Source organism: Sturnira hondurensis, unplaced genomic scaffold (genome assembly GCF_014824575.4).
Source record: "Sturnira hondurensis isolate 20B ecotype Veracruz unplaced genomic scaffold, ASM1482457v3 Scaffold0007187, whole genome shotgun sequence".
Lineage (NCBI taxonomy): Eukaryota > Metazoa > Chordata > Mammalia > Chiroptera > Phyllostomidae > Sturnira > Sturnira hondurensis.
In genome coordinates, this window is record NW_028079818.1 from 228,215 (window position 1) to 254,542 (window position 26,328).

The 26,328-nt window shown below is 38.0% G+C and overlaps 2 long non-coding RNA genes across 5 annotated transcripts; both read right to left on the reverse strand.

Moving 5' to 3' along the window:
• Positions 1–851: 851 nt before the first annotated feature.
• Positions 852–21,823, reverse strand: LOC118990508 (uncharacterized). Of its 4 annotated transcripts, XR_005067238.1 has the most exons (7): positions 20,825–21,823; positions 19,952–20,000; positions 19,235–19,327; positions 13,940–14,073; positions 12,402–12,611; positions 8,578–8,706; positions 852–7,397 (listed from the first exon to the last, which is right to left on the reverse strand). It is a non-coding gene; the product is annotated as an uncharacterized LOC118990508 (long non-coding RNA). The 4 variants fall into 4 exon arrangements; XR_005067237.1 differs by lacking the exon at positions 19,952–20,000; XR_005067240.1 differs by lacking the exons at positions 19,235–19,327; positions 19,952–20,000.
• A 1,478-nt stretch (positions 21,824–23,301) lies between these two features.
• LOC118990509 (uncharacterized) lies at positions 23,302–26,054 on the reverse strand. The gene is made up of 3 exons (XR_005067241.1): positions 25,840–26,054; positions 25,498–25,671; positions 23,302–24,900 (listed from the first exon to the last, which is right to left on the reverse strand). It is a non-coding gene; the product is annotated as an uncharacterized LOC118990509 (long non-coding RNA).
• Between the last annotated feature and the right edge of the window lie 274 nt (positions 26,055–26,328).

Here is a 26,328-nt window from a genome sequence, read left to right on the forward strand (position 1 = left end):
CTCACTAAATAGAAAACATGGTACTTTTCATTTGCTCCCCATTACAGGATTACAACAGAATGAGAATTTTGAGGACCAAAGGTACCACAAACCCAAGAGTAAGCATAAAATGATGACTGTAAGTCCACCCAAGGAAACAGAAGCTATTAAGAGTCAGAGGCATGGAGGACACCCAAAAATAACTTAAGAACTCTTTCCTGACCTCTCCACCCACTTTCCTCATGGACTTTATTTCCTTTCCCACACCTACCCTTGCAAAAAAAGATGAAAAGTATCTGTAAAAACAATATTTGATTGTAACATGTAAGGCAAGAGTTTTTTGGACACCAGTACTGGGTAATGACTTGGCCCACAACAGCTTAAGTCTTTCTTCTAAAAGCAATACATGCCAGTGTAATTGCCAGGAAAAGAACAGAAACTCTTGCCTATAAATACTGCACTAACTCATATGCCTGTAAAGTCACCAGTCTAAAATTTGGGTATTTGATCACCCAGACTTCTAAAGACACCAATGATTCTATCACCAACTCAGGGATTGGGGTTGTTCACTTCTTTAATTATAGTGATTTCCTTCCTGAATATATCCTACGTACCCAAAACTTACAAATAGTTTTTCATGCCCTATTCACATCTTGCTTTTTCCTTGAAATGTTTTTTGCTTCTCAGTTTTATTGGTTTTGTGTTTCTTGGTATTCCTTACCAAAGCGAATGAAGTTAGAAAGAAATGAGAGAGCAAATCATTTACCCATGCTGGGTGATTAAAGTAGTCAAAACAAAACAAAACAAACAAAAAAAAAAGAAATAACTAGTGTATAATAGACAATGAAGTAGAACTTATCACATCAAAATACTGAGTTTTTAAAACAGTACATTTTATTTGACATTAGAAAACATACTCCCTAATATTAGTTGTGACAGTCACTTATGCTGAGCATGATTTGTAAATTTTCAACAGTCAAAGCTCAAAGATTCTACAATTCACATCAGTTCACCAGTCCAAGTACTTCTTCCATTTTGGCATATATATTCCCTTTGAGGTAGAAGGATAGAGATGAAGCCATTTCTTACAAAAATGAATTTGTTCACTACTTCATTATGTCACAAAAATCAGATGGTACCATGTTCTCTTATTCTTGTTTTATCAGTAGTGGTAGGTAGTCTTAGGATGACAGCGACTGTGAAAAAAAGGCTGGTAGTTACTTTCTCCTTTGCATTCTCCAGTAACGTACCCCATTCCCCACCTAAAGAGTGTTTCTTAACCAATCTAAAACAAAGGCAGGGTGCCCTTAGAAACAGGTTTGACCTTTTCTTTCACTCTTCCTCCTATCCCACCCTCTGTGAGTGATTTAAAAATAGAAAAGGTCAAAGCCCATTTGGGCAGATTTAAGTTTGTGTTTGCCAATTACTTCCAATTCTTATTACTCTTAAAATTTAAGCAATGTAAAAATTGTTAAGCCATTTTCATTCCGACATTATTCTATCATAACAAGTCCTTTTATGAACAGGATTTTTTTCATATCACTTAGAATAGTTTAATTAATCATGAGCTAGTTTTAATACTGATCAAGGCAGAATCTAAGGTTCAAGTAGAAAATCTGTTGCTAAAGAAATTGTATCTCCATCTCCAATCTTGCTATGTACTATCTGGGGATTGTTCTTCAGAGACTTACTTAGGCAGTATATACTTGTCAATGTAAAACGTAAAGAACTGAAAATAGGACTAAATGGTAAAGGTAGTGACTTGAGTATGAGTGCTTCCCCAAGACTAGTACCATTGAGACTGGGGTTTGGGAATTAGTTGTCACCCCTCCTTCTGCCTAGCAGTCACCACAGTCATTTTCATGAGACAAGAGGAAAAATGAAGTGTCTATAAGGAGGGTTTCTGCAACTTAAGGAGGAAGCTCAGTGGAAAACCCTGCTTATTGTAGTGGCCAGAGTGAGAGAAGAAATATGGAGTAGGAATTAAACCACAGAATGTTATTCAAGGGCTAAGCCATACTTCTAAGAAAACAACCCAGGTTTTAAAAATCTCTTGGAAAGCATTCATGTTTTCAGGTTTCTGGGGTCAACTGAGTACAGAGCAAAGGACCTTATATACAATAGGTACTCAAATACACTTGTAGAATGAACAAACGAAAAGTAAATGGAACCTCTTTTATATCTAGTCTCCAAACCAGTTAAAAAAACAAATTACTTTCAGTTAACATCTTTTTTGATGTCTAGTAAATAGCACATTGCCTTGAAATAGACAATTGTTTATTGAGTTTTCATTCCATTCTTTTTTTTTATTGCATCTCCAAGACAAAGTGCCTTTTGTACCAGATCTACTTCATTTAGCATCACCTTCTCCAATGTTTGTATGAATGAATAAATAAAAAGCTCTCATTCCCACTCTATAAAAGATGCCAAAAAGGCGATCTATTTAATCATTCCTTCTCAGTGTATCTTACTATCACAGCTGCTCAATGAATTTTTAACAAATGAAAAGACCTGCAGACTTAAAATTTATTCTTATGTTTCAACCATAAGCAAGTAAGATTAAAGTACATTTGGTCTTTTGAATCTATTCATTCTCCTCAGCACTTAAGGACAGTACTTTAATCAGAGTAAATAAGTGCTTAAAATATATGTAAAAACTAGAACAATTTTATTGCTCAAAAGTTTTCAATTTAGGCTAATTCAATGAGCAAATACAAAACCACTTGTTTCATCTCAAATCTTATCTTAAATGGTTTATAATAAAAGCACAATCTTAAATGAATGAATTAAAGGACAAACCATGATTTTTTTTATCAGTCTTCTGGCTTCAAGTTAGGCCAATGAACAAGTGAAGTTGTGACTAGAGAACATGACTTCACTTTATATTAAAAGAACCATGCCTTTTTTTGCTAGTTTTTAATTCTCAAGGCAAGACAATGGTTTTTCTGAACTATACTTACACAACTAATTAAGTAAGCATAGTAATTCCCAGAAAACAGGCCTTCAAATATTTACACAAAGTCAAAGATAGATGTTTTTATATCTTCAACTATGATCTGTCATCTAAAGACCTTTACACACCAGGCCCATTTCACTTATGTTCAGGACCTGGAATTATCTATTCCACATAAAACATGCTTTTTGGCAAGTGAATCTAAAAGCAAACCTGAGTCATTTATTTTTAATCCTTAAATGTCTCTAAGCAAGGCCAGGGAGGATCTAATTCACCTCCATCTTCAGCATTCAGCATTTAAAAAAACTGATGGAGAACCAAAACACATTGCTTTTTTTCAAAAAGAATTCCCATCTCTTCACTCAGGCAAGGAGTAAGTGGTCTTTTAATCTGGATTGTATTTTTCCACCTAGCCCGGCCTTTATTGCATACTGCATTGTACAATTCTATTTTTCCCATGTTTTCATCATTAAATAACTTAGCAGTGGTTAAGTGCCTTTTAGTGTGGATCTCACACTTATTACCTCATTTCCTCCTGTGAACATCCCATAAGGATAAAATGATTTTTATATACAAGGGCATATGTAATTTTGCGACTCATAGAAAGTAATCAGTCATTATTCATTAAGCCAAGTTAATTCCTTATATATGTATAGAACACTTGGTTTTCTATACTTAAACACAAGTCTCTGTGGTAGGTTCAGTAATAAGGGTATGAATTTTTGCATTACTAGTTGCTATCGCTGGGAATGAAGAGAGTAAATCATCCTTATTCATTTAGCAGATATTGCTTATGTATGCACTGCTGTTTAAGACTCATAAATTGCAATAAAGATGGTTCATCTTCAGACCCTTAATGCCTAGCAAAAAGACTGGCACATAATTATTGTCCAATCTTGCATTCATCATAAACACAATCTTTTACATATATTCATAGTATTCAATACTTAATACTTCCTCAAAATTTTCCCAACTTTTTTCACAGTATGGTAACTGTGATACAATTTTATAAGTCTGGTAACTCAGCAACAAATAAGAAAACCAATAGTTACATTTATATGGTGCTTTAGAGTTCACAAAAATGCTAAAATGTATTGCCTTTATCTCAACTGTAGGCACAATGAAATGATGTTTATCTCTTTAGTGCCTATAACAGTGAGTTCACATAGTAGGCAACTGAGATTCATTCACTTAACGAGTATTGAAACCCTCAGTTCGTATAATTATTTATACTAGCTTTTGCATAGTGGGTCAAGCACACCATGAGAATTTTGTAGACAATGTTTATCTCAGTTTTATTCACACAGAAACCATTTAATTTCTTGTGTTTATGTAACATTTTATAGTTTAGAAGTCTCAATCTCATTCATTACATTTTCCTGTTACATGGGAAAATATACTGGAAATAACTTGACATTACCAGTTAAGTCTTGACTGATTAAAATAAGCAGTGTCTAATTCCTTACATCTAATAATACAGAACATAAAGCTCCCCTTATTACTTGAGAGCATTATTTCAGATTTCACAGAACCTCAAACAATAGCTGGCCCATAAAAGGCTATTAGTATTTATTCATTCATAAACATTTAGCCCATTGGTACTTAGTGCTTTAGTTTACAAAGCACTTTAAAATGTACTCCTCATCTAAAACTTTTAGTTCTATATTGAGAATACGCTTTTTTTCCTCCCTTTGTTATCCATAGTGCCTAGCATGTTATCTGGCACATTATAAGTCATCACAATAGATTAGTCCCTTGTGTTTGCTGTGTATTTTATAGCTTAAAGGCAGTTTCCATGTGTTTTCTTTTCCGCTACCTGGAATACTATAGTTTTACTCAAAATCACCAAAGGAGCAGAAACATGGATACAAATATATCAATTTTTCATTTATCAATCACTTAATTCCTAATATCTGCATAGTATTACATACTTTTGACAAAGCACTTTATTCATACTTCTAATAATCTTTTCATCCAGTGCCTATACAATAAAATGAATATACTATGCAAGCAATATTCATTCATCAACTCTGAAACTTAGGTCTTTAAGCACTGTCATAGTTTAAAAGCATATTCACACATTTTATTTAGGTCACCTGGATATGATCATAAATAATCATTAATTCCTCAGTGCCAAGCACAAGGACAGGCTCACACAAGGAAATTAATATTATTCAGCACAGAGCTTGGCATTTACATCAGGGGTAACTATGGCCCACAGGCCAAATCAACTTGGTTCAGAAGCTAAGAATAGTTTTTCCTTTCTAAAGGATTGTAAAAAAATGTAGAGACCATATGGTCTGCAAAGACTAAAATAATTAACATCTGACCCTGTACAGAAAGGGTCTGATAACCCCTGAAGTACATAATGCTTCACAACTGACAGTGCTCTTTCAAATATTGGCAATGCATGGTTGCCAGTACAGTATTAATGAGAACACCTTGCTTTCATATATAATCTCAATCATTTAAATGATCTTCCCTCATGGCAAGAGAGGGGGAAAGGAAGGAAAGGATTAATACTGCTAAATTCTCTCACCTTTAAGCCTAGAGGTATTAAATACAAAGGCAGGGTTAGTGCAGACTACCAAATTATTAGGCCACTACTATGAGCAGGGAGTTCAGGCTATCTCCTCGGGGCCACACTCTGATCCAGGCCCACTTATTCTTTTTTTGTAACCATCACTAGGAATCCCAAACCCCAGGAATCCTGCTCACCCAAGCTCAAAGAAGTCAGGTGTTGCAGGCTAGTGCTTCTGAACAGGCTGGCACATGAATGTATTTCTTCTCTAATCGTTCTCATTGATCAGGAGCATCTCTTTACATTTTTCTTTACATAGCCTGACATGTTTTCCTCAATAACCTGACGCTTTCTGCTTCTCATCAGCCTAGAGCATCTAAGGAAAAAGTAAAACTGAAATACAATTTCATCAATATGTCTCTCTCAAATGGAGTGAATGTGAAGATAGATGGAAGTTAAAAAATATATCAAACTTAGTGACTCAAAACTGTGATAAAAAACCGGCTTACACTAGCCCCAGCATAATATTTCCAATCTAAAGATAGCTCTTCAAGATAATAACAGTATCAAAAAGGGCATCTCAAAATGAGTTTAAATGGAGATATAAAAACTAAAAAGAGAGAATTGAAATGTTCAAGAGTATGGACGATAGGAGTAGAAAAGAATTGAGGTTTAGGGTTCTCATATTGGGATTTCCTCTGGTATTGGGCCTTGTGTCTCTCAGATCTCAGGTCTTGCATGTGTCCTTGCTCCTAGGCCTTCAGCCACTCATCCTGGGTCTTCAGCCTTCTGTCTGACTTAAGACATCTATCCAACTCAGTCAGGCCTTCTGTTCAACAAAGGGCCATCTTCTGTATGTATGTCATGATTCTTGGGCCTTCTGATGGTCTCGAACCTGAGATTTCCATCAATTTGGGGACACCAGTTTTCCATTTTAGTTCACAGGTCTCAAGTCTCAAGCTCACTTGTCTTCTACTTTGGGACTTCTTTCCATTATGGGCCTTCCATTTTCTGCCCTTAGGTCTTTGGATCCTTGGGCCTTCAATTCATTTTGGATTATTTCACAGGAGAGCCTGGCATCAGGAACAGGTCTGCAATGCTTATTTTGATAGCAGATACTCTGCACCTACTGGGAAGGGGTTAGGACACCCCTTTGTCACAAGCGTACACAAACATGCACACATAGGTATACACGCATATGTTCACAAAAAATATGCAAGGAAAGACAATTGCAGGATATGAAAGAGGGAGACACAGACTCATGAAGACACTGAAAAACCCAAAAGTGGGTAGAAGAAGAAAAGCAATAACATAGGAGTACAAAGAGAGGAAAGGCACTGAAATGGAAAATTACAAAGAACAAAGAGACACTGAGGCACACAGAGCAGGACAAAAGAATGAAAATGGGCCAAGAGAGGCAGAAAGGATATGTAGAAAAGAGAAATCCAAGATAAAGATTAGAAACAGCAGGTGGGAGACCAGAATCAGAAAAAGGTAAAATGTCAGACCAACAAAAGGAGAGAAAGTGACGAACAACAAGTCACAAAGAGGGGGAAAAAAAGAGAGAAGTAGGTAGGACAAGGAATGAACAAAAAGCACACAGCATGTGACTCAGACACAATGGTAAGAACAGTGAAAGAACCAGATCTAGGAGAGTGAAAATGATCAGTAACAAAATGAAAAAAATGAGAGACATCTAAGACAAGGCATGAACAACTTATGACAAAAAAGAAAATCAGACAAAGATACACGGAGAACAAACAAGCAAGATGAACATGGAAGTGGGTAAGATACACTTCAGAGAGCAAAGACCAAGGACATTCAAAGAAGAAATAGACAAGCAAAGAAATACACACTTATGAATGAAAGAGATAAGCCAAGGCAGACATTTAGAAGAAATGGGTACCAAGTAGAAGAGAAAACATACACCGAGGGGCACAAGAGCTATGAGAAACATCACAAAGAGAACAAAAGAAAACCAAAAAGTACATTAATAACTATAATAACCTATTATTGGTAGCAATCCTACTTATATCATTATCAATAATAATAATTATAATAACAACAACTACCCACCAACACAGATGCTCTTCTACTGACACTTTTTTTACCTTAGAAATTTCTTACATAGAATGAAAACATGCCAACTCTGCCTGCCACTAAATGGTAGTAGTTGTCACTCATATTGGTCAAATAAACTTAAGAAACTTCTTGGATAACCTTTTACATACCCTGTACCATGCACCATACTAAGCACTTTACATACAATATTTCACTTAACCTTCATAAACAGACAAGTGTAAGCAGAAACTCTAAACTGTCAAAGGCCATACACTTAATGAGTGACAAAGGATTTAAACACAGAATGTGTGCTTCTTTAACATTCTACTACCACTGTTTGTAAGAATTTCCAGGAACCAAACAAGATGCCACAGACGAGTGATTATTACAAAGGGCTCTTAAAGAGGTCCTAGTCAATGCCTTCATTTTATGTCTTCGCCTGTCCCCAGGCATTTAAGAAAACTGGCTTGACTTTTGCACCCTTAACAATATAACACTGTCTTTTCCTGCAACACTAAATGTTAACTACAGATAGGTTCTCTCACATGGAGGAAAAAAAAGAGCCACCTTTCGGCAACAAAACAAAAACTTTTTTAAGTTTCTATGTTTAGTCCTCTAAGAGTGGCAAAGAACTCATGCAGCTAAGATAAACAATAGATATGGTGAGACTAACCTTGACACGACTGGTGATGACTAATATCTTTGAGTTGCTTCAGTAAACCCAGTTGGTAATAAAGGGATACCTCATTTTATTGCAGTTGGCTTTATTGTGTCTCACAGAGGTTGCATTTTTTTTTTTTTTTACAAATTAAAAGCAACATTCTCTACCAACCGAAAGGTTACAGCTCACTTTATTGTGATATTTGCTTTATTGTGGTGGTGTGAAACCAAACTGCATTATCTCCAAGGTATGCCTGTACAGATTATTGGTCAACCTCCCATCTCCCATTCGGGCCCCTTCACTTCATTAGACTGACATACCCTATTTCAAAAAAAAAAACCATCAAAAAACAGCTATTAGCTCTAAAGTAATCCTCACAAAATTACAACAGCAACAACTTACTTCATTCTGCTGTTCTAAAATGCTACAGTGCCAGGCATGTTGATCTTCCTTTGGTGCGTTCAAGTTTCTTGTCCTCTGCCTTGCTTTTGAGAAAGATAACTTGGTAGATATGAAGGAAACAATCAGGAGCTACAAAAAAATGTGAATAAAACTATATAAATGCCATAAAAACATTGAGTACTTGCTAAAATTGTGGGAAGATTCAAATTAATGAGTTATAGAAACTGTCTCTACAAAGCTTAGAAGTGTATAAAGTTCAAGCTTTTAGGTCTGTAAAGATAAAATTAATACAATTTCCTCATTTAACAGTATGAGAAACTATGGCATAAATAGAAAAATGTTTTGCATAAAAATATTCGGTCAGACACTTAGAAACACCACCATTAACCACAACCTTATTTCTTTAGTTGAATACTAATCTGTACAAATGTCCTTTACAATCAAGACATGTTTTTTTTAATTTTTAAATTTAAAAAATGTTTAAATTATGATTTACTAATTATATTATTACAGTTGTCCCAATTTTTCCCTCTTTGCCCACCTCCAAATATAGTGCACCCACTCCCTCAGGCAACCCCTAAACCATTGTTCATGTCCATGGGTCATTCATACATGTTCTTTGGTTACTCCATATCCTATGTTGTACTTTACATCCCCATGACCATTCTATAAGTATGTATTTGTACTTTTTTCTTTTTAATTTTTTAAAAATAGTTTATTTATTTATCTTTAGTGGGGAAGGGAAGGAGAAAGGGAGAGAAATATCAATGTATGGTTGCCTCTTGTGTGTCTCCTGCTAGGAACTGGCCTGCAACCCAGGCATGTGCCCTGACTGGGAATCAAACCGCGATACTCTGGTTCGCAGGCCCGTGCTCAATACACTGAGCTACACCAGCCAGGCATATTTGTATTTCTTAATCCCTTCACCTTTTTCACCCAGCCTCCTGATCACTCTCCCATTTGGCAAATATCAAAATGTTCTCTATATCTAAAATTCTGTTTCTGTTCTGCTTATTTGCTTGTTTTTTAAATTCAATTGTTGATAGATATATATGTATTGCCATTTTACTGTTCATATTTTTTATATTCTTAAAGACCCTTTAACAGTTCATTTAATACTGGTTTGGTGGTGCCGAACTCCTTTAACTTTTTCTTGTCTTGGAAACTCTATTTGTCTTTCAATTCTAAATGACAACTTTTCTGGGTATAGTAATCTTGGTTGCAAGTCCTTGTTTTTCATCAATTTGAGTATTTCTTGCCAATCCTTTCTAGCCTGCAAAGTTTCTTTAGAGAAATCAGCTGACAGCCTTATGGGGGCTCCTTTGTAAGTAACCAACTGCTTTTCTCTTACTGCTTTTAAGATTCTCTCTTTGTCTTTAACCTTTGGCATTTTAATTATGCTGTGCTTTGGAGTAAGCTTCTTTGGTTTCATTTTGTTAGGACTCTCTGAGCTTCCTGGACTTGTATGTTTATTTCCTTCAACACGTTAGGGAACTTTTCTGTCATTATTGTTTCAATTAAGTTCCAATTTCTTTCTCTCTTCTCCTTCTGGCACCCCTATGATAGGAATGTTGGTCTGCTTGACGTTGTCCCAGAGGCTCCTTACAATGTCTTCTTCATTTTGGGGGGCAGGGGGAAATTCCTTTTTCTTCTTGCTGTTCTGATTGTTTTTTGCTTCTTTATGTACCAAATCACTGATTTGATTCTCAGCTTCATCTACTCTTCTGTCGATTCCCTGTAAATTGTTCTTCATTTCAATTAGTATATCCTTCACTTCTGTCTGGTTCATTTTTATGGTTTCCATGGTTTTTTTCATACTGTTGTAGTTCATCTACTCTTCCCCTAAGTTCATTGAGCATTCTTATAAGCAATATTTTGAATTCTGCATCTGATACATTGCTTACCTCCATTTTTGATTAGTTCTTTTTTTCGAGTTTTGATCTTTTCTTTCATTTGGGCCATGTTTTTTTTGTCTCCTCATTTTGGCAGGCTCCCTGTGTTTGTTTGTATATATTAGACAGAGCTGCTACATCTCCCAGGCTCAGTAGAGTGGTTAATGTAGTAGGTGTCCTGTAGAGTCCAGTGCCACAGCTTCCCTCCCCTATTACCCAAGCTGGGCACTCAAGATGCACACACCATGTGGGCTGTGTACACCCTCTTATTGCAGTTGAGCCTCGATTGCTGTTGGCATGTCCAAGGTCAGCCACCAACTGTATTTCATCCAGGGTCACACAGCATAAGCTATGAAGTGATCTGCAGATGGCTGTCACTTGTGCTAGGCTTAGAGGTGCCCAGGAGATGCCAAGCTATGAACCAAGGCCAGCGGCTGGTAGTGCCAAGCCTGGGGCTACTCAGTGAGAGGTACAGGGTTAACTGAAGCCACATGCTATTTGTCTGGAAGAAGTTAGAAAAATCTGAAGTGTGGGCAGAGATAAGCTATTTGTATGGAAAAGCCACTAGCAACAGCTTGGGTGGGACCTTCCTGAGCAGAGCCTCAGGGAATAATCTTGGTGGGGTAAACAGTATGAGCCAGGGTGATGGAGACTCAGACATGGCACCTGCCTGCCAGCTCTGTTTGGGGAGAGCTCAGAAAAAGAACAGCAGCCTCTACCAGCACTTCTGTCTAGGAAAAAGCTGCCTCCTAGCTCTCGCCCTAATGCCAGACAATTCCATTCCTTTCAATCTGCTGCCCTAGCACTGGAACTCAGTGGAAATATGTCTAAATAAGTCTGTGCATGGGACCTTTAAGGAGAACTGTCTAAGACTCCAGCAGTTTCTGTCTTCCACAGTCTCAATCCCTGCTGGTTTTTACAGCCAGAAGTTATAGAGACTTATATTCCTGACACAGGAACCCTGGACTGAGGAGCTTAGTGTGGGGCTGGGATCCCTTGCTCCTGAGATATCCCTCCTGATTTTCATCTGCCACATATGGATGTGGAACCAGCTGTTTAGCATCTCCCCCACTCCTACCAATCTCAATGTGGCTTCTTGAATTCAATAGTTGATTTCCCCTTTAATTCTATAATTGTAGGACTTCCATTCAGTTTGATTTCAGATGGTTCTGAATGATGGTTGTTCCTTAGGTTCGTTGTAATTTTGATGTGGTTATGTGAGGAGGTGAGCCATATTTACCTACATGGCCATCTTGACCAGAAGTCCTACAATCAGGACTTAGTACACTGAATAGTTAATTCCATCTCTCAACCTGCAGCCCCCTAATCAGTCTCTCATTTCACTCACCTAGAGTATATGTAGGGTTCTGGTTCTTTAGATTTGCCTGACAATAGATGACTTTGTGCAATTTCTGGTCAGGTTCTTATTTGTACTTCTGAAGCTTCCATCAATCAAACACAAAATAAAAAAATACAACTCTTATTTATCTTCTCAAACAGTTTCTTTTGTATTTTATCCAACAGACATTCCAAGGCATCCTGAAGTATATGAATGATTTCCAAAATTCCACAACACAGCCTCAGGGGGACTTTGAGGACTACAGGGTCCAGAATGATGAATTGCCTAAGATCAATATTGCAGATGTAGCAGCTGTTGTCCATGTTCTCCTAAAGGAACAATTTAGTTATAAGCCTATACAACATACTATAGTCCTAGTCTAAACACCCTAAGTCTTGCACCCTTCTACTCTCTTCAAATCATTTTCACCCATCACATACACAGTCACTACACAGGTTAGTTAGGAAGCTGTTTTTATCAAAGCAGACACAGTTGATAATGATTAAAACAATCTCAGTGGAAAGCTAAAAGCAATGTATACTGAAAAATTAAAGACAGTATCCTTATTGTGCTTTTGGAGACAGCTTACTTACCTATAACTGTGTGGAGGAGATCTTGAGACTTCACCTTCCTATCTGGGTGCAAGAAAGAATCTTGGTAGAAACTCCTAGCCTAGGATTGTTGCCCAGTGGTAGTGAGCTTTTCCCTTGGAGGATCCTCATGCCCCATCTCCACCTAGGGATCGTCAAAGGGAATGGGTCACTAACACTGTAAAGCAACAAGCCCATTCTTCTGAGGAAGATCTGGAGAAGAGATAAAGAAAAATAAATTACTTTAATGCAGTATACTATGAAAGTCTGACTCAAACAGCAACTGGTGCCTAGATTAAATGTCTACCCTTTTTCTTTCATATGGATTGAGGGGTAAAGATTGAGAACTGTGGAGAGTTCTATATTCTAGATACCAGCCTTTTTAAAAAAATTTTCTACTCATCCCAGCTCCATTCCTTAAATTTCTCTTCATCTCAAAGAGAAATTTAGAGCTGAATAATTACCAAAATTCCCCTACTGTGCTTTATTCTCCAGTCTCTACTAATGAGCAACCTTCTATAGTGCTAATTATTCATGTTCTGGTGTTCTCACCATAAAATACAGTGTCAGGCCAAGAAATTAAGAGGTTAAAAATAATAGAAGGGAAAGCTAAAGATTTCCAAACCAAAAAAGCTATCAAGCTGCTTACAAAAGCTCCAGTATGGTCTGATCCTATTGAGATCTATAAGAACCCTTCTTCACATTGCCTCAGGTTTTCTTATAAAGCACTGTTTTAATGACAGAGCAATCTACCACAAAGTGTCTCTTTCAGCTAGTTTTTTGGCATTCCTTGATTTTAATTCGTATGTTAAGTAGTCATATGCTGGAGCACTGTCATGGTAAACAGAATTATTTTCTACTCAATCCACATGCTATATTTCTTAAGCAACTTTCATAGATGGGACACTACCATATTCAAATTGAGAGTAGTTACAGTTACACTTATTATGACTGTCTACACAAAAGGAAAAAACTAGATATAGAAGGTTAGGAATCCAGTAAACAGCTTAACACAGGCCTTTGGGTATCTGTTATTTTACCTTTTAGCAATTTCATGACTTTTCAAACTAACAAACCTTCAACTTCATAAGATAGTAAAGGAATGACAGTGACAATAGAATTAAGCCTGCCAAAACAGGACTATGACACAGATCAAGTTGGTGCTACTCATCAACAGATCCTCAGCACTTACTACCAGTATGCCAAAGGAAAGTAGAAATAATTGTCAAGGACTGTTAATCAGAAGGCATAGGTTTGTTCTCTCTCCTAAGTAGCTACAAATTTGAAAGCAAGTAATTTATTGTTTTGTATTTCTAATTCTTCACTTATGAAATGGGGATCAAGTGTGCTTGCCCTTATAGAACTCACTGGAACCTAGCTCTGAAGGATAAATAAAATAATAAGCCAAATTCATTCTGGAACGTTAAAGTGCACATATATGGGGGGGCGACTATAAGAATCAATAGAAATGGCTCTTTTTCAATTAAAAGTCCTTACGCCAAAGACAGAATTCCCACAACAAAATAAACTCCCTAAACTACCTTTTTCTCCAGGTGACCTAACAAGGCACCTTTAGATTAGATGAAGCTTATCCAGATTCTCAGAAGAAAGATCTGGTGAATACAGAGCTTCTTAGAACTGCTTGGATTCCTCAGGTCTTACATGCTATATTGTACTTGAGGAGAAACACAAGGCTCAGTAGGATAGGACACCAAAACTATTGAGAAAACTTCAACAAAAACAAAAACTAGGAAGCATTAACCTGAATCATTAGGTGTAAGTGTGTTCTGTCTCTCATTTCTAGCCTGTACAGTCTCCCTAAAGTCCTGTGATATCAAGCATTGGCAGTATCACAGAAAGTTAGGCAAGTATGTAAGAAAATAATTAAATGAAAATATGAATCAAACCAATACCCATGGTTAAGGGCTAACTAATTTTGTGGCCTAAAGGTCAAATACTTTAAGATATTCAAGGTTACAGAGCAACTGCTATTACTTCCCAGAAGTACAGTTGCCTTGACCATTTTTAATATTTGGTGAGCTGCCTTTTCTAGCTCACTAAAACAAGTCTAAGCCAGGTTTGCAATCTTGAAAGCACTTCACATGGTACGGTATAGAAAGAACCAGGTATGGATTATGGATTTCTGATCAGGAATTACCATATTATTTATACGGGGGGGGGGGCTTTATGTCAACATCAAAAAAATCTCATAGTGTGTGAAAGATCACTTACTCAACTCTAGATTCTCTAGATAATGTCCAGTAAAGGTAAACTGGTATTCTATGATTTTCTCAATATAAGCAGAACATGCTAAAATTCTCCTGGCAAATCTTTCCCCATCCTTATTTAACCCAAGATTAGATACTTCATCCCCAAATACAGGCTTCCAGTTAAACACTACACATATTTACTGTGCTCCCTCCTGAAACCCCAGGAGTGGTGATAAATGGACACTGTGTGAAAGCAAAATTTCCCAAAGAACTTTTAAATGGGTCCAAGCTCAAATTCACTTATACACTGTCTACTTAAGGTACCTAAAAAGAAACGACTTTCCTCATCTCCCAAGATCTTCTGAGCTACTCTAACCGTATTTATTGAGTATGGCTGTTTTAGCATCAAAAGCCTATAGTTTTCTATGCTATTATAGTGATGACATATACAAGGAGCCCTTTCCCTTAAAGGGAGTCTAAAGCCAGAGAAAGTAGTTATATTTTGGATTTAGTACAGAACCATGCATTTCATTAGGGTTCAATATTCACTGACAAGAATTCTTAGATTCTTGATCCATTATTCATTAGCCTGACAAAATGTCAAGGTACTTTAGACATAAAAAATAAGTGGCATAGGCAGCCACCTGGTTCAAATACTCAGCACTAGACAAATCACAGAATTATCACCATTAGAAAGAATATTATTCATCATGTATTCCAGTACTTTTCCATTCTCCACATAAAGAAACTGGAAGGGCAGTAGATTAAACACCCTCAATGTTATATAACTAATGGGTGGTAGGTAGCATAATAGGTAAAACCAGGTCTTCTCTCAATTCAAAAATATTTTCACTCTGGAGTCTGGGCAAATACTCTCAGAGAGACAGTTTCCTACAAAATTTTTACTATATTTATTTCACCGTAAGTATATCATGAAGCAGCTAGATGACTGCCTCATAATGGAGGATTGCACTGCCAGATTGCTGGCCAATGGAACTAGTTTCGTTGCCTGGAGCACAAAGAAAATAAAAGAGGAAAACAATATGTTTTGTGCCCAATAAAAAATAAATACTATTGCTATGTGCTATAAGATTTTGCAGCAGTTTGATAAAAGCAATTTGGTTAAGTGCATTATCACAGCCCGTAACAGTGGAAACATGCCGCGCTGCAAAGGAGCAACACCGTAAGAGTAGTATTATTTTTACATATTAATAGCCATTCATTCACTACTATTCTATACATTGGCTGTGTTTTCTACTTTTATTATAGATCTAAGCAAAAAAGTTCTTATTTTTTCATACCCTTTACCTTAAAAATTACTTCCATGAACTTAAAGTATGCATATTTTAAACTCTTGAATTTTCTCAAGAGTTTAAACAAATATAACAAAAATATTAATTGTAGAATCTAAGTAATCACAATCAACATCAACATTGATATGTCATGTCTCGTGTTGATAGTATAAACTTCTAAGAAATAATATTGGCAGTTTATTTCTGTGGTCTTCCTCCCCGAAATTCACAAAACCAGTCTAGTCATGAGAAGAACATCAGACAAGTCTCAATAGAAGGACACTAGGGGAAAATAGAAGAAATGTGAATGAAGTATGGGATTTCCCTAATAATAATGTTTCAATATTGCTTACTAATTATGACAAACATACCGTAGTACTGTAGGATGTTGATGGAGTAAACTGGGTATGGAGTATACAGGACCTCTTTGTAATAGCTTTAAAATTATTCTATAAAACTCTAAAGCTCTTCTAAAATAAGTTTCGGGGTTTTTCTTAACTCTCCCAACCAGATGCTGAAGGCTTATAAAATGCACTTTTTAAAAAAGCGAAATGGAATTGCATTTGTACAATCATTGTTTGCAAATCTGGCCAATAGACTCGCTCTCTTTTCGTTTCTCTTTATAGGGATTTATTTTAAAGTTGAAATACGTAAGGCCCATTCAATTATCCATAATATCAAAACACTATTTTAAAAGACTTTAGCAATTAAGTTCTTCCTTTATTATTCTTCAGCAGATTTCCTGGAAAGACTTAGTCAATCTATTATTTTTTTAAAAAGGTAGTGCATTAATAGCTGGTTTTCAATCAAAGGGGGTATTGTAAGGCTGGAAAATTTTAATGATGTACAGATCGTAGAGTAATTGCATACCAACACTGTACAATGGCAGTCATGCTAACAAAGCATAAAATACAGTATGCCAAAAGTTTTCAAAGCTGTGGATTAAAGTAAGCTACACAGCTTATGAAACTCAATGTACAGTGATCTGTCAGCCACATCCTTATTTTATTAAAAGCACGTAATTAGTTTATGAAATAAGAGGGTATTACTTTAGTCTGTTTCATAGCCTCAAATATTTCTGGACAAACCAAAAGAATGTCATTCTAGTTGGTCAAACAAAATACTTTAAGCCTAAACAGAAATCTAGCACTACCCTTGGCTGGTGTGTGGCTCAGTAGATTCAGTGTCAGCCTGTGAACCAAAGGGATCCTGGTTTGATTCCCAGTCAGGGCACATGCCTAGGCGGTGAGCCAGGTCCCCAGTAGGGGGGGCGGCAGGGGGCACGGCAGCGAACAAGAGACAACCATACATTGACGTTTCTCTCCCTCTATTTCTCTCTCCCTCCCCCCGTCTAAAAATAAATAAAATCTTCAAGAAAGAGAAATCTAGCACTGGTCAAATTTAAATTTTGCTTCAATTTCACATTTTCACTTTTTGAGGAAATCAAAAAGTCATTTCGAAAGTAGGCATCAAAATAGTGAAGAGTTCTTTATTGAACGTAGTTATATAGGATGCACAAGGAACCTAACATTCTATGTCTCAGTGCTTTAAAATTTGGAACGGCCTAGGAAGAGCAATCAAGTAAAACATAAATTACCAATAAAAATATAGCCAATTAATTGGTCCTGGCTGGGTGGCTCAGTTGGTTGGAACATTATCCCATGTACCAAAAGGTTGTGTGTTGGAAGCAAGTACAGGAGGCAACAACTGGTGTGTTTCTCTCTCTCTTTCTCTCTCTCAATGGCACCAATACAATGATATATATAGTACATGGCCATTGAAGTTTAATTTGCTAATTCAGCAGGTTAGCTAAGTCTCAAATACTTGAGATCCAACTTGAGCTGGATTCGGAAAAAAACCAGTGTTAAGTGCTACTCCTCTGTAGTCAAGAATATGTTAGTGGGAAACTGAAGTTTTCTTCCAATTCAGCTTGTAATACTTGAGGCAGAGGAAGACATCACCTCTGTGTAACCATACACAGCAGTACTCTTTGCCATCCAAGAATATAAGGTTTGGGGAAACAGCTCAGTTCAAATAACAGTTTACTCATCTTAAAGCCAGTAAAATGTTTTCTAGAATGCCTTCAGAAATAGGAATGTCTTGGCAACCACCACAGATCAACATTTAATTATTTTACTTCAAGTCACAAACTCCCATCCAGATGTACATTTGGGAACCAGGGCCCAGATACCCTGAAAAGAAATTATGTCGAATCAGGGAGTGGTTAGAGAAATAACTTACAGAACGATAGGTGGAAAAACTGAAGGGGAATATGGAAAAAGACGCATAAAATTGGGGTCAGAAAACTTCCTCCAATCCTATATATTAAGGTTCTATAAGGAGGAAAGTCGGCAGGAAAATCAGAATAACCATTTAGAGAAATGGCAAGAAAATTTTAAGTGCTTTCTTTTTAGACCCTTTGAAAATTTTGCAAATGACAAAAATATTTTCAGGGTTTGAGGGATCCAACTCAAGTCCCTCTCTTAATACATCAGTAGTCCTTAGACACTAATATTGACATGGATGGTGATCCAATCCAAGGTTAGAGACAGGACCAAAGCTTAGCTGTTCTTATTCCCAGTTCACAACTTTTTTAAAAATAATTTTACCACCATCTCACTTCTGCCCGCAAACCCATGAAAAATAGCAATCCACCTGACGTAGGAGAACAAACATGTGCTTCATGAAAACGCTCTTACAGAAAGTAATCATGGGCCCTGGCTGGCATAGTTCAGTGGATTGAGCGCGGGCCTGTGAACCAGAGGATCACGGTTCGATCCCCAGTCAGGGCACATGCCTGGGTTGCAGGCCAGTTCCCAGCAGGGGACGCATGAGAGGCAACCATACATTGATATTTCTCTCCCTCTCTCCTTCTCTGCCCCTCTAAAAATAAATAGTCTTTTTTTTTTAAGAAATAATAATGGAGTAGTGCCCTATAAGCCTTCAGCTCACACATTCACTGAGCCAACTGACCAAGCTGCTCCCCAGGAACACCTTACATTTTCCCCTTGCCATCACTTGGCTCAGTAAGTGTTTCCATCCACTCTTCTTTCTGTATATAGCACAGAACTCCCCAAAGTTCTTATGGTACTCATCAAATTTCCCTATACCATGATTTGCTCATTTCTGCATTCTCCATGAGATAACAAATTCTTTCACTTGAATCATGTCTTTGGTATTGCTATTTATTCCCGTACTTGGCCCAATAACTATTTGCTGAGTTAACAAAAGTTATCTCGATTTTGAAGATGCCAGCATTTCCAGAGCATCTGTTTTTACACATGCTAGAGATTGTATTTTGAGCAAGGAATTAAAATACAATTCCAAAATTCACCTTTGGATGCTTTCTAGTGCAGACTTCAATCCACCTAAAATTGACTCATGCTTCCTGAGTAGGGGGGGTTCAGAACTGGCTCTGAATTCATCCCTTTAAAACAAATTCCAATAAATAGTTAGCGTTGTATGTTAACGATGAATGACAATTTTATTAATAGCAACAGAAGATCTCATTAGTATAGACCAGTGTTTCTCAAATGGGGGTGATAAGAACCTTGGAGGTTTGCAGATATATTTTCACGGTCCCCAAGTCCTATGTACATTATATTAAACATTACATATATTTCATATATATTATATATAAATATCTTTTACAAAGTTATATTGAAATTGGGAAACATGTTTATATTTCAAATAACTTTCTTAAGTCAATGGTCCTCAAAACACGTTCTTTAGGATCTCAAGCATTTTGTTCCTATAAAAAGTGTGTCATTTTGACAAATTACTTCAGTTTGAGAAGCAACAGCACAAACCATGTTTCTAAGAAGGCTTGGGACCATCTGTATATTACCCAGTCAGTCAGACAAATAATGTCATTAGGCACTTGGTGGGGATCGGTGGGGGCGGGGGTCGCAAGCTGTGAGAAAGTATGGATATGAAGTAAAAGGGGCAGTAACAGAAGCCCAGCTCATTATTGTGCTTCTCGTTCCTTGTAGGGATGCACTGATGTACACAAATATGTTTCAAATTTGAGATTCATATTTTTTAGCTGTACCTTTGTTTTATCAGGGAAGCTAAGCTTTTTTTGCTTGCCAAGGTACCCGCTGAAAAAGGTGAAGGGGAAGAGGGTATATTAACTTCATAAAGTGGGCAAGGTCATGATTTTCTTATAAAACTTACACTTCTCCGTTGCCCTCTTGTCAAAGAGGTTACAGAAATATCTCAGACTATAAAGGCATCATCACTATTTTCATTTGTTCTTGGACAGAGATAGAATAAAAACATACAAAGAACCAATGTATCAGATTTATATCCCAAATCTGCAAACCCTGTAAAAGCCCAAGCTTATAATGAGATTTAACAATCAACAGTTTGCCAGCCGTAGCATATTGCCTAACACAATGTCTAGGCTTTATCTCTTTAATCAATTTCCATGACTCCCAAAGAGGTAAAAAACAAATGGCATTAAATAAACCAACTGGACTGACCAGATGGCTGCAATATTAATCATATCCTGGACCAAAAAGAAAAAGTAAACCCAACTCCTTAAGTTTATCTTATAAACTTCAAACCTTGGTGGGCTCCCTTTACTAAATTTTAACTTATAATTCATACCAGACAGCACATGATTACCATTTCCTAAAATTATTTCAAGTGTGCTTGTATTAGCTCAACAATACAACTATGTAGGGGATGAGATTAAATATAGCACTACATCACTTAAGTGTAATCTAGCATAGGGCCAGGTACACAACAGTAATGCTATAATTCTGTTGGTTAACTCATATGGTGAGATACATATTTATAGCAGATGATGTGAGAACCGGGAAAGGAAACTTAACAGGAAACCTCTGACTTTTCTAATGAGTAGCATCTAAGAGAACAGAATAGAGAAAAGATTACTTCGTAACTACAAAGTAGTACTTACAGTATTCTGAAGAGCCCGAGACTCTTCTTACAGCCGTCCAAGGAGTTCGTAGTGCAAACTGCACCCTAACCTGGGCTGACCATTTGACATCCTGATCAGAGGAATAGTACCCTTTTTCAGTGATTACAAAGAACTGCTGTTGTGATAACTAGTTATTTGCTTCAGCAGTTCCTTATTAAATACTTCTCTGCCACCACAACCTGCACACTAGAAGCTAGGCTATTCACTTTTACCAGGCGGCTCACTGTTGAAATCTACATCCACAACACTGATTACATCTTGGCTTGCTTTTCTTGTGATAGAAAACAGGGAAACAGGTGCCATCATTTTTAAGTCCTCTCCTTCAGTGTGGTGCTTACGAATACTTTAGATGAGCACAATCAAACAGGGTGTATTTTATGTAATAAGTTAATCAAATAAGGTTGTCTATGGTTTTCAAAAGCACTTCCATATGTGTTGTCTCAGTTCATTCTTTTACACTGATCTTGAAATAAGTAAGGGCTGGTTGGTGTTTCAAATGAAGAAACTTAAGGATTCAAAATTTTTTTTCTAAAAGTGAATGGTTGTGTAGCCCAAACAAGGCATGTTTTTAAAATGGTGGTAGAGCCCCAAAATACTGGTCTTAAGTGTCACAGTGGTCTATCCACAGACTCACCACCCTTAGTAAAATAAGAGACACTGGTCATCAGGTACATGATATGTTTTTAACTTCAAGAATTTAATGACCAGGTTATCAATACCACTTTGCAATCCATATGTCTTTCTTAATTAAAAATTAACCAGGAACTTTTTTACTGTATCCTGGCAATTAATTCTTCAGAACAGCAATATACAATGAGAGTAGAAATTCTTAGCCACACAACCTGCTTTGGAACAAAGAATGCAGAAAGCGCAAACGTTCCTTCCTGGGGAGACAACTCTCAACTAATATTTATATATATATAGAAAATAAAGAATATATAGCCCTGGCTGGTGTGGTTCATTGGATTGAGTGCCAGCCTGTGAACCAAGGGGTCAGCGGTTGGATTCCCAGTCAGGGCACATGCTTGGGTTGTGGGCCAGGTCCCCACTAGGGGGTGCACAAGAGGCAGTCACACACTGATGTTTCTCTCCCTGTTTCTCCCTCCCTTCCCCTCTCTACAAATAAATAAAATCTTTAATTTTTTTTTTAAATCAAGAATATGAAGGGTGGCCATCCAGCTCCCTAAGCCTGACTTGCCTTGAACATTTTGCCCAGTAATGCAGTAACAGAGGTGGGCAGGGATAGCTCCTGTCTCCAAGAATGGGACAATAATTGGAATTTGGATCATTAACAAATTCAAGAAAAGGTGTGAAGGCCCACCTAATACCTAGTTCAAGCCTGCTTTTGGTAATAATCAACACTGCACAAACAATACATCAAAGTGGTAGGGAGAGCTTGGGCTGATAGGCTGAAAAAATGGGACAATCATTACTGTGTTAATTAACAACACATAAGGGCCTTGAGGTAGTCAGCATTGCTTAGAAGCAATGCAAAAAAGGAAGTGGAGTTGTGCATGTTAGACGGGCAAGACCAAGGAAAGTGCAACTGAAGCACCAGAGAAATACAAACTGGGTAAACCAATGACATCTGGGATTGTTAACATACATCTAAGTCCAAGTGAAAGGGCTTTTACCGGTCAACAATCCTCACCAATACAAAAGGGGCAGGACGGGGCAGGACAGGGCAGGATGGGGCAGGACAGGGCGGGGTGGGGCGGGGTGGGGCGGGGCAGGGCCCACAATATTATGTAATGGCTGGATACATGGACATCTGAAACTGGTTATTAATAGTCCATTAGGGTCCAAGGACAGGCAAGAGGTCAGGAGAGGGAGGGTAACACCAGGACTCCTTGGAATTTTATGCTCTGGAACAATGCAAAAGGAGGAGGAGTCTGGACTGCTGTTTGAAAGATAAGTTCAGAGCATATTGTAATGTTTCTACTTTATGATGCCATGGGAAACTGGGGCTGGGGATGCTTTCCTAACAAGGCCAGGGAGGAAAACCCCATTGCTAATTGCTATGTGCCTATTAACATTCCTAGAAGTTTTGTGTGGTCAGCAGCCCCTGCAGTAATGCAGAGAGTGTAAGGGAATCATATCCTACTCTAATAGAAGGGGGAATAGGTAATTGCAAATATTCAAATTAACAGTCCAGAAAGGGGACCTTGGTGAGTCATTATCCTTGATGTATACAAAGGCATAGGGGTCCTACATAATAATCAGTACTTTAGATAACTGTTCAAGAGCTGATGTCATAATTCCACTCCTCAGCAGTAATTCAAAGGCAGTGGTAGGGGCACAGAGGATCCTTTCCTACTACTGCACAAGTCCACAGACAAATACAATTAATTATGCACATTAATAATCTCAAGAAAATAGCTCATTAATAGTTAACATGCCCCTAATGCAAAGGGGGAATAAGGGGACATAATTGTGCTCCACCAGAAGAGATGAACACTGAAATCCCAAAAGAGGGGTTATTAGCTGAATAATATCTCATTGTACTAAAGCAAAGAGGGTCCAGTCATTCTGGTATGGGACATGCTTACAAAATTACATTTGTGCACATGAACTTTCCAAGCATTAAATTCTGCACATAAATAGTCCCAGAAGAAAAGTAAAAGCTAATTAACACACTCTCTTGTAAAATGAAGAGGGTATAGAGGTCTTAAATGAAAGACATAGTTGTGATCAGTTACCATGATTCACTTTAACTATAGTAGTACAAAGGTCCTTAGTAAAGGGCATCCACTGCTGAACACAAGGAAAATGAGTTAGGTCTATATCCCCTGTAGAGGAGGATGGACAGAAGCAATATTGCATATCAACGGTGCAAAAGCAGGAATCTTGGTGTTCAGATCCTCTTCTGTAAGAATAACAGATGTAACAGGGAGGGATACACCTTCACAGTCCCAAGTATCCTATATTGTAAAGGGAACATGGAAGGAGGACAAGGAATCTTAGATTAACAGAAGGGACCACAGCTACAATTAAAATTGTAAGTCCCAAATGACAGAAGTTAAAGGTAGTATGTTCCTAAACTAACAAGAGACTACACCTGCATTTAACCAAAAGATGCTTAAGAGCATTGACCTCGGACTGTAGCTGCCTTTAAACACATTAACAGTCCCAACTACATACTGTAGTAATGCAAAGTGAGTTGGAGCAGGTGGGATCCTAGGCTAACAGAAGGGCCAAGCAGCTCCAACTGATCACTTTTAACAGTCCCCAAAACCCTCCTTGGTAACGTAAAGGGAAAAGGACAATGTGATCTTGGAATTACAGAAGGGACCACAGCTCCGATTAAGTACATTAACAGTCCCAAATGCTCATCCAGGTATTGTCGAGGAGTAGGAGGTAGATGGGAACCTAGACAATGAACAGGGACCACTGCTGCAATTAAGTAACTTCACAAAAGCAAATATACTCCCAGTAAATGTAAATGAACTTGGAGGGTATGGGACCCTAGATTAACAGAAAGGACAGTAGCTGCAACGAAGCCTGTTAATACCTCTAAGCATTCCCTGCTGTATGCTAAGAGTAGAGAGGGATGGAACAATACACCAACAGAAGGCACCACAGTTGCAATTGAGCATATTTCAGTAATAATTCTGCTCCCAGGCTACACAGAGATGGGAGATAGGGTTCCAGAGTAACAAAAGGGACAGTAGCCATATGTAAGTACATTAACAGTCCCAAGTATCTTCTGAAATAAAGCACATGGAGGAGCAAATGAGGTCCCAGACTAAGAAATCGGATGACAATGGCATATAAGCACATTGACTGCCCCAAGAGCCATGTTTTAATGCACTGTGAGGGTGGGTGGGTCCCTAGTTACATAAGAGAGGCCGTGGCAGAAGGCACTTTAACTGCCTCAAGGACCCTGGTTTTAATACAAAGTGAGGATGGTTGGGATCCATAGTAAAATAAGAGTGGCAGTGGCACTAGGCACATTACCTGCCCCAAGAGCCCTGTTTTAAAGCAGGGAGAGGATGAGTGGGTCCATAGTTACATAAGAGGCAGTGGCAGAAGGCACTTTAACTGCCTCAAGGACCCTCTATTTTAATACAAAATGAGGATATGTGTGTTCTAGAGTAATAAAAGGCAATGGCATTAGGCACATTAAGTGCCCAATGGACCTTGTTTTAATGCAAAGTGAGGATGGGTGGGCCCATAGTTACATAAGAGAGACAGTGGCATAAGGCACATTAACTGCCCCAAGAGCCCTGTTTTAATGCAAAGTGAGGACATCTGGGGTCCACAGTAAACTAAGAGGGGCAGTGGCAGAAGGCACATTACCTGCCCCAAGGACCCTCTATTTTAACAAGAAGTGAGGACACGTATGTTCTATAGTAGTAAGAGCGGCAATGGCATTAGGCACATTGACTGTCCAAAAGACCCTCTATTTTAATACAAAATGAGGATGTGTCCAGAGTAATAACAGTGGCAATGGCATTAGGCACATTAAGTGCCCAAAGGACCCTGTTTTAATGCAAAGTGAGGATGGGTGGGTCCATGGTAAACTAAGAGGGGCAGTGGCAGAAGGCACATTACCTGCCCCAAAGACCCTCTATTTTAATACAAAGTGAGGATATGTGTGTTCTAGAGTAATAAAAGGCAATGGCATTAGGCACATTAAGTGCCCAATGGACCTTGTTTTAATGCAAAGTGAGGATGGGTGGGTCCATACTTACGTAAGACAGGCAATGGCAGAAGGCACATTAACTGCCCCAAGAGCCCTGTTTTAATGCAAAGTGAGGACACCTGGGGTCCATAGTAAACTAAGAGGGGCAGTGGCAGAAGGCACATTACCTGCCCCAAGGACCCTCTATTTTAACAAGAAGTGAGGACACGTATGTTCTATAGTAGTAAGAGCGGCAATGGCATTAGGCACATTGACTGTCCAAAGGGCCCTCTATTTTAATACAGAATGAGGATGTGTCCAGAGTAATAACAGTGGCAATGGCATTAGGCACATTAAGTGCCCAAAGGACCCTGTTTTAATGCAAAGTGAGGATGGGTGGGCTCCATAGGAAAATAAGAGAGGCAGTGGCAGAAGGCACATTACCTGCCCCAAGGACCCTCTATTTTAATACAAAGTGAGGATATGTGTCTATAGTAATAACAGTGGCAACGGCATTAGGCACATTAAGTGACCAAAGGATCCTGTTTTAATGCAAAGTGAGGATGGGTGGGCTCCATAGGAAAATAAGAGGCAGTCAGTGGCAGAAGGCACATTACCTGCCCCAAGGACCATTTTAATACAAAGTGAGGATATTTGTGTTCTATAGTAATAAGAACGGCAATGACATTAGGCACATTAACTGCCCAAAGGACTCTGTTTTAATGCAAAGTGAGGACGGGTGGATCCATAGTTACATAAGAGGCAGTAACATTAGGCACATTAACTGCCCAAAGGACCCTGTTTTAATGCAAAGTGAGGGTGGGTGAGTCCATAGTTACATAAGAGAGACAGTGGCATT